The sequence below is a fragment of the Ambystoma mexicanum genome, chromosome 9, assembly GCF_040938575.1.
Source record: "Ambystoma mexicanum isolate Mex_15411 chromosome 9, UKY_AmexF1_1, whole genome shotgun sequence".
In the NCBI taxonomy this organism is placed as follows: Eukaryota; Metazoa; Chordata; class Amphibia; order Caudata; family Ambystomatidae; genus Ambystoma; species Ambystoma mexicanum.
This window is the reverse complement of record NC_090931.1, coordinates 1,052,958,514-1,052,967,826: the sequence shown is the minus strand read 5'-3', so window position 1 is coordinate 1,052,967,826 and position 9,313 is coordinate 1,052,958,514. Positions and strand designations below refer to the sequence as shown.

The 9,313-nt window shown below is 40.1% G+C and overlaps 1 long non-coding RNA gene across 1 annotated transcript; it reads right to left on the bottom strand.

Moving 5' to 3' along the window:
- Positions 1–489: 489 nt before the first annotated feature.
- On the bottom strand, positions 490–6,071 carry LOC138489775 (uncharacterized). Its single transcript, XR_011274896.1, has 2 exons — positions 5,496–6,071; positions 490–1,024 (listed from the first exon to the last, which is right to left on the bottom strand). It is a non-coding gene; the product is annotated as an uncharacterized lncRNA (long non-coding RNA).
- Between the last annotated feature and the right edge of the window lie 3,242 nt (positions 6,072–9,313).

Below are 9,313 nucleotides of genomic sequence, written 5' to 3'. Positions count from 1 at the left end.
ACCCCTTCGTCTGGAATAACTTTCTCAGCAAGGTCCTTTACTGCTGGCTGTCTAGAACCCATTTTCCAATGTGGGTTGATCATCTCTCTCTGAAAGAGCTTCTGTCTCTAGCCTGCCTGTGACCCACCCATTCAGATGGGTCCAGATCTGCGCCCCAGCCACCTCCTTCCAGTTGTATCAAGTAATATTCTTCAATATTAATCTCCCAAAATTAATCATATCTGTGTGCCAGCTATTGCATAACCTTTGGCTCCTCCCATCATATTATGACTAGGTGTGGCTTTCACCAGTCTCGTAATTGCAAAGGTGGGAGGGAATGCTACTCCTAAAGTTATGGAGAGGCATTTCTTTTTAATACTGTAACTTTGAATGTGAATGTGCAAGTTTAACAAAATAAAGATCTTTTTTTAATTAGTGTTGTATTGGTTAATTAAACCTAACACTTAAAACAAAGTAAAATCAGTACCATACATTCATTAAAAACCAATACAAAACAAACATTAAATTTATAATATAAGAACAAATTCTACATTACAATACAGTTTCACATATTATTTGAATCCAATCATCACAAGATTATTGCCCTCAAGTATTCTGCTCCAGAACTGATCAGTTTTTATAAAGCATAAATCATGGGTCAATTTATCAAATCCCTTTGAACATATCGCGACTAATGTTTTACAACTCGTCAGCAAATGATTCAGAGTCTCCACCAATAAATCACATAATTTGCATAAATGGTCCTCCACTGGAATATTGTGCCCATCATCCTGGTTTGACATAGTAAAGGGTTGATTTAATTTAAGGCGCATAATAAATAGCCTAGCTCTTAAAATCATAGACATTTATAACGTAGCAGCAAGCGACCCTATAATAAAAGATTGTGATGAAAACTCCTTATAAGTAGACATGCTGGTCAACTTGGATTGGCACCTGCTTCCATCCCAATACGCTGCCTTTTTCTTGATCTCCCTTTCCTTCAGTGTAATATTGTCCAAATTAGTAGTTGCGCATCCAATCTCATCTAAAAAAAAACAGAAATATACTCAATCCACGGTTTTAACAGTAGGTGAGGGTTTAAAACATAGAAATAAGAATAGATAGATTCACGGTTATCACATTCATTAAATATATTTAAGTACAGTAAACAGTTATCATTTTTCTGTAAGGACACAAGCCCAAATTCTAAACAAATCACTTCTACGGGCACACAATTCAGGAGAAACAAGGCTCTTCTCCAAAGCTTCCCTTCAAATTTTCTTAACCAATTTACTTCACCAACTGTAAATATTTCCAGGGCATATAAAAAGCCTGGAACAATACAGGCCTTATACAGCTGCTAAAGAACTTCAGTGGACTGACCACCACCTATATGAATAAAGGAACAGACAGCCTGGAACTTCACCACAGCCTCGTCTATTATGGAATCTGCAAATAATGCCTTGCTCATGTTATTTTGAATCAGTAATCCCAAGTATATATAACTGTTAACTTCTTGTATGAGTATTTTCTGAAGGTTCCAATTAAACTTCTTAATATTGTTTCTATACTTTTTAAATGTTGTAACCTTGGTTTTATTAAGGTTAATTATTAATCAGTTTATAATGGAAAATGGATGCAAGGCTTCTAGGCTGTGGTGAAGTCCAAGGGCAGCCTGATCCAATATGACCACATCGTCAGCATAAATTAGCCACGATATTGTTTGTTGGTCAGTCCGAGGTGGGTTATTTCTACATTTCTCCAAGCTGTGGCCCAAATCTGACATGTATATGTTAAATAAAACTGGAGCTAACGTGCACCCTTGTTTTAACCCATGATTAACCAAGCTAGGTTCACTTAATAAACCATCCTGACTGGTTCTTATCTGTATCTGAGTGTTACAGTATAGGCTTTTCACAAAGTAAAAAATCTGCGGGTGCAATCGCCAGCTTTCTATTTTAGCCCATAAGCTAAGGTGGTTTACCGTGCCGAGCACTTTTGTATAGTCAATAAAGCAAATGTATAAAGATTTTCTCTTATTGCAAAGGGTCATCCTGATGGAATACATCATTGTCCAGAGACTTGTAACCATTCTCACATCCTTTTCTAAAACCTAGCTGTTGATTTTTTAATATATTGTTCTCTTTCATCCACTCATTAATAAACCTGTTGTAATAATTTTGTAATAGATCCGTTAATAATTTCGTCTGATCTTTCTTGAACAAGGCATTTGGTAGCCTGTCTGATCCAGGGGCTCTAGATGGTTTTAGTCGTAGGATTATTTTCTCAATCTCATACTCTGTAATTACAAAAAAGGATTTATCTTTAATTGTCCGATAGTCCAATTCGACTTCAGGTAAGTACACGTGGTAGTACAATTTCAAAATATAGTCTCCTCATTGGTCATTTTGGATGGGATTAATTTCTCGCTTAGCCAGCCTTGAAGTATTATATTTTTGAAATATGTGACAAAATGTGCAGGAATAATTTTCCTTAAGAGCTCCATTGAATGGAAGCTCCAGCTCCCCTGTGTAATCTACACCAATTTTTAAATTTCAATTTTAATTTCTTAATGTGGTTTTGCTGCTGCAATATATCACTATAGACTTTCTTTCTTAACCTTATATTTGCTTTTAATTCCTTCCTCTTATGCACCACAACCGGGTCATACATTTTGGCCTGATTGCAACCTTTTACCGCCATTCTGTTCAACTGTCTCTTAACAAATTGGTCAACATGCAATGTCACTATTTCATTGTACTGTCGCAGGTCAGAAAAATCGGGAGATTCATCATTCCTTAATAACATCAAAACTATTTTGCTGAATTTCTGTAAACTGTTCTCTGACCATCTGAAATTATTCCCAGCATTAATTCCACATAAGTCACCAGTAAGAGGTTCCTTCAGGCCCACAATAATATTCACTTTCGCTAGGTAAATTTCTAACACTGCATGATCACCTAAAACAATTTTGGGCAATCTAAACATTTTACAGCATGCAAAGCCTGCAGAGTTGATCAATTCAAAGTCAATCCATGAATACTTCATGCTGTTAGACCAGGGGTAGCAAGTACCCTCATCATCTGCTACAATCAATTGTGACAATTGACAGGAGTGAACAAGTCTCAACCAGTCACTCCTATTTGTCATTAATTCAGAATCTTCACAAGATACGGCCCTTGAATCAAATTCATGTTTTCCAATACAAAAATCTTTACAAATATCCATCTTGCTTCCAACACTGGTGAAGCTGTGGAAGTTGAGGTCTCCAATAACAAAAAACGGTTCACCATCATGCTCGGAAACCCAAGCTTCTACTAGTGATTCAACATGCCAAATGATTACTTCTGTTTTAACGTCACCAGGATGCTTATAAACATTTACAAAGAGTGCTCTTCAATCAGTTTCTGCTATACCCCACTGCACACAGATTGTGTGAGCAAACTGGCATTGCAGATAACTCATACATTTCCTGAATTTTAAATATGAGGCAATTCCCATGCTTAGACTGCAAAAGGCCGGCTAGTAAGGTTTCTTTGAGCGCATTTCTGATATATTTTGTAACCATCCAAATGAAAATCTTTCATTACCATGTTTCCTCCAGAAGGAATATATCTGCTGACATCAAGAAATGTATACCCTTAGGATTGTCAACAAAAGACCTAAAGCCCCTCGAATTCCAAGATCTAATGATCAGGTGGGAATCCTCCTTATTCAGTCATTCAATCTCCACAATATCCGAATAAACCATGTTGTGAATGTTGCTTTTATACTCTGGATCAGTACCTAAACATAAAGTGGCACAAACCTTTGCTACAATATCAGTCATAGGAGCCACTGTTGGTTTCAGTTTAGATTGATCAGGTTGCGTATCATTGCTACTTGGACCTAACAATTTAATGAATAGATAACCCATATTCAGGAATCTAGTAGATTGGGACACAATGACGTGTGTAAGTCTTGGTGACACAAGATGTATCACGACCCAATTTCACCCACAGGAGTCACGTGTCAGTTCAACAAAGGCTAAGTCCTGGGAGGTGATTATTTCTAAACATGGAACTTGGTGTAACAATTCCAATACATTGCTGCGATTCAAGTAAGGACTTGCTATGCTTTTAGAGGCTCCCTTAGATGATTTTAACGAGACTAGATCAAATAACATCTTGTTCTCTATTTCAAATGGACTAATTGTTAGTTGTAAATCATGGGAAAGCGCCACTTGATTGTAGTCGTAGCCCTACTGACCAGCACTTCAACAAGATCCTGTCCCTTTAATTTCATTTTGTGGCTCTTTGAGTTTTTCACTGTATTTTGAACAAACATTTCTATTGTTTACAGTACAGTTAATATGTCTGTGCATATCCGTGGTACTATTTTGATTCGCCTTTGATTTTTTAATGCTACAATTCTGTTGCTTTTTTAATATTTTGTGACGTTAGTGGCAGTCAGTACTATTTCGAAACCTTAGTACTTTCCTGACAAGACATGTTTTTCGGGAAAGAGGAACTCAACGCCTGAGAGGCTACAGAAACTATCACATCCTTGCAGCGCTTCCCTTCACTTTGGTTGGTAATAAAATGCATAGGTTTCAGTTTTTTTTCTACACTGCATTCGTAGCCATAGCTGACTTCCCACTTGGAGTAGTCCATCAACATGATGGAGGTAGTAGCGAGAGTCACCTCAGCCAGTCGATCCCTATTTTCGCCATCCACCATCAACGGAGCTTGAGAAGATAAAACATCATCAATCAGTTTAGCCAAGCCTTGAGTAATTAATTACCTGTTGTTCTCGGTGCAACATGCTACAGAGTGAAAATAAAGCCTTAAGCATAGCTAGACTTTCCCAATCAATACTAGGATCAACATAGGACATCTCAGAATTAGCCCAAGTGAAGTTACATCTAGGAGACGATGCATAAATGTTCTCCACAATCTGCATAAGGTCAGCCATTTCAGATAAGTTGGTGCACGGGATAGTGATAACATCAGTGTTTAATGGTGCATTATCTAGGGCCATGTTTTGAATATTGCCAGTAGTAACCTCCTTCTGCAAACTTACTTCAAAAGCGATTAGTTATCAATAGGAATTTCCTCTGCCGAGTCCAACTCTAGGTCTGTGGGGTTTAGCACCAGAGGCACTACGTTGGATGAAGGTGGCGCCCCATCTGTTGTGTCCCTGAGAGTGCCCTCCGTAGTAGCTTTTAAGAAGGCAGTTATTTTTCCTCTCACTGAGATTTCAGGTGTATTAGGATCACTGCAACTGTCCTTAATTTCAGCCACCACGACTTTCGTAGCGTGAGCAACTTTCTTAACAGTCTTTTTTTTTTCAAAGCCCGGGAATCCACAAGCCTCCGAGGGCCAGCAAAGAGGTCTTTACTACGAAATGGATATGTACGGCAAATTGCTGGCATGTCCTTACTCTTGTACAGAGTGCACAGCAAACCTCCTCAAGCCGGAAAATTACACTAATCAGTGCTCTTTTAACAAGCCTTATTAGAGGTTCATATTAAGTACCTTGAGACCGCAGCAGACCACGGAAGACCATGCTCCGCTCGAACCCACTCCACTCTGTAGTATATGGAGGCTGATAAGGATTAGCAGCAGTGCCCGGCACTCTGCAAGGAATCACCACAGCCGACCACGCTCCACTCTACCCCACTCCGCTCCGCGGTATATGGAGGCTGATAATGATTAGCAGCAGTGCCCAGCAAGATAGCTCCACCTCCAACAATCAGGGCAGAAGAGTTACTGCAGCAATATTAGGAACATGGCAGTGTGATTAAATCCTTGAATCCTTGAGTTTTCCATGTAGGATTGCATTTTCCCATGGCTCACCATTGAAATGAAAAGTACACATTTTAAAATTACAGTGACAACTATTGCCTTTCACAGGTACACGCCAACCCTGGTAGCGAGTAAGATCCGCTATCCAACAGGAGACATAATTTTGTGACGGATCCTCTCTTGCTCTTTCAGAAAGAATTGCTGTTGTCAGTTCACTTTAAGAAAACGATCTGCACTGTATTTTCTTCTGCAGTGTCCCCCGCATGCCAGGGGATTCAGGGGAGTGGCAGTCCCACATAAAGTGTTTCTCCGCAGCACCGAAGCCGGAACTAGAAAACCAGGCTTTGGCAAAAATGGCCTGCTGGGAACATTCGTAGAATTCTGACGTGTGCAGTCATGTGGACTGGTGGAAGTGGGGTGGAGGACTTCCATATGTCTGGCCACTGCCCTTAGAAAGACACCCATGTGCGGCTGGCCAGTAGCAGTTGGACTGGGAGAAGCCGGAGGAAAATAGCCCAGAAAGAGGAGACGCAGTGGTTCAGAAACACTAATGCAGGCAGTGCTGGATCTGAAGATGACTGGGCAGTACTGTCACTCTTCTTTTTTCATTCATTGGTCTGCCTGGAATTCCCAACATGATGTGGGAGGAAACCTTTCAAAGTTATTGAATATGACAGCTGACTTCCATCTGCAAATTGCTGTGTTTGATGACTATTCCTGTCATCTCACTTTTTCAATATTTCGTCCCTGTTGTGTTTACCTCTCTCCTGTTAGCTTTAGTTTAATGGTGTATGCCACAGGACTGGGTTATGACATAGCTCTCAACTCACCCGCTTTTGGCGGGTGTCACCCGCATTAAAAGCGGATGAATCCCCCGCCAAGCCCCTCATACGCCCATTCACTTCTATGGGCCTCTCAACCGCCAAAAAGAAAATCGGGTGTTTTCACCCGCCTTGGTGACAAAAAAGGTTGGGAGCTATGTTATGACAATCTCCTGACTTTACCAGTGGACCTGCTGTCACAGGGACTATGGGTGGGCAACTGCATATAGTGACGGTTGATTCCTTAAAGGACCCCCGTTATTCTACACTTGTGGCTAAACCAACCTTGGGCGTTTTTGTACTTAAGAAGGCCTATGCACTTTTAATCAGGATCATTACTTGCCTCAAGTAAATTAATGGTTACTGCATCAATTGTATGCCTTTTCATCCTAATTGTTCTACTTTTTAAGAAATGTATTTCAACCTGTCACTATCAAATATGTTACACTTTACTTCGAGTGCCAGGAAGCATCACTTTCCAAAAATAAAGTCAATCAAATCCTGTTTAATCACCCACCCGTTCCACCTACCTTACATCTGACAATCCTAAGCCACACACAGAATACATCACTATACAGGTTATTTGTCTGCAAAGACTAACTTATAGACATGCAAGAAAATGGGGCTTATTTAGTTTGAAGTTGCTACAGCAGGCGACTCCCGACAATCCCTTATAGAAGTCAAATGACGGAAAATAGTGATTGCACTATATTGTCATCAAGAGTCACGGGTCACTGGATTTGGACGGATACTAAGCCCATACCGTCCACAAGGTAACAGAAAAAATACAGGAAACTCCAGGACTCAGCGCCAGTGTAAAAATGGATTGTTTAACGACACAATCTGTTGCACATAGTTGTGTGCATACGACAGAAAAACGCCTTCTACTCGATAACGCGTTTCGGCTCCCACAAGCCTTTATCAAATCAGGGCTACATTATTTTTATATCCCTTGTTGTATCAGCCATTGCTTTCCATTAGAATCGATAAACTTGTTCGTAGAGTGGTGCGCATACTTGCATTGTGTGCACACACCATATTTCCTGAAAACATTCAAATTGCTAGACAACCAAGTTGTGCGATTCATTAGTTCCATCTCTGGCAACAAAGATGGACTGAGCATTGTTTTTAGAGTTCCCGCTCTCTTGAAAATCATACGTGGTTTCTCATCTATCAATTTGGTAATGTGATCATCAAGTTTCAGGAGTCTCCCTAGATAGGCTAACTAAATACAAAGAGGAACTCCAGGGAAAGAAAGCAAACAGGTCAACCCTGGAAGTAACTATAAACAAACAGTACACAGACACTGATTGCTATAGTTCATCCAAATTGCAGAGGAACGCGTGTACAGAGCAAAATTAGAGCAGTAACTAAGAATTCAATAGTCACTCTATAAAATATCTTATATTTAATTCAACAATATTTAATCATCATTAAAAAGTGTAGGTCGCGCTTGGTGGAAAAGTACCTTACACTAATGTGGTGACAAGAGATACACTACTTAACAAAGAATGTGCATTCAAACCATTCATCATGCTCAAAATTAATGGAAAGAGCATGAAACACCAGACATTACATAACATAGGTACAATAAAACATCTAAGAAAATGAACGAGCAACATCAATAAAGCGCACCGCTCCCTAGATAGGCAGCACACCATTCTCCACATAGGCACAGCTTCAAGCAGCAGCTGGCTTAATGCCCCTAGAGAAGGTGAGCTATCCTGTACACGTGTACCTTTTATGATGATATCCGAGGTTATGGGTAGTGGGTGAGGCTTTTAACCGCCACACCGTGCTGAGGTGGGGCATACATAAGAAAACTAAAACTAGGTACTTAAAAACAAATGGAATGTATTCCTCCTCGACTCTCTGTTTGACATCAGACAGCTCGGCCTTGCTGTCATATTCGTATCAAAATTCACTCTAAATCATTCAATGGAATATATCCTTCTTGATAAGTTACCCATCTACAATTCTGTATGGTGGCCATGTATCATTACCCCGAGCTGCCTGGCTGGATATCCAGATGTATAGTAGTAGATTACCTGTTCGGAGCTGCAACTAGTGTGTTGCCCAAGAGCCCAATGTGTTTTACGTTGATGGAAAATCAATGTGCCCATGAAGATACAGGCGATACTATTACCACATCTACAGTGACCCTTCATTGATAACACTTACACACTAAAACCCTCGCATTAGTATGCATGTATGCAAAAATGGGATTGTCGTACAAAGACTCACACTATATTTTCTAATGTTTTATATCAAGCTTTATCAAATTAATGTTTTTTTAGATAAAAATCACTTCTGAAAAGTTGCATTTCCTATGAAATAAAAGCAATGGGGACAGCTTCCTTTTGCAGTTTCGCCATGGTTTGATCATCCTTCTCAGCAAAGCAGCCTAATGATGCTTTATAGCATTTCCTAGTCAGATTGTTTATAGGCCATGCAGGGATAATAAGGCGTCACCTAATCTAGGAAAAACAGGTTAAGAAATTCAGCGGGGGATTGAATCTATATCCGCTTGAGCGTACTTGTTTAACCAAGACGGCCAATCAAAGTGCACAAGCTAAGAGCGTGAGCACAGCAGTGGCGTGTCCAGGGAGTGGACTGGGGTGACACGTGCTCCCCGTGGAATCTGAATGGCCACCCCATTATCCTAAACTATGATAATTATGTGTGTGTGCGCTGGTTCTTCATGCCACGCTTGCATAAATAAGTGCC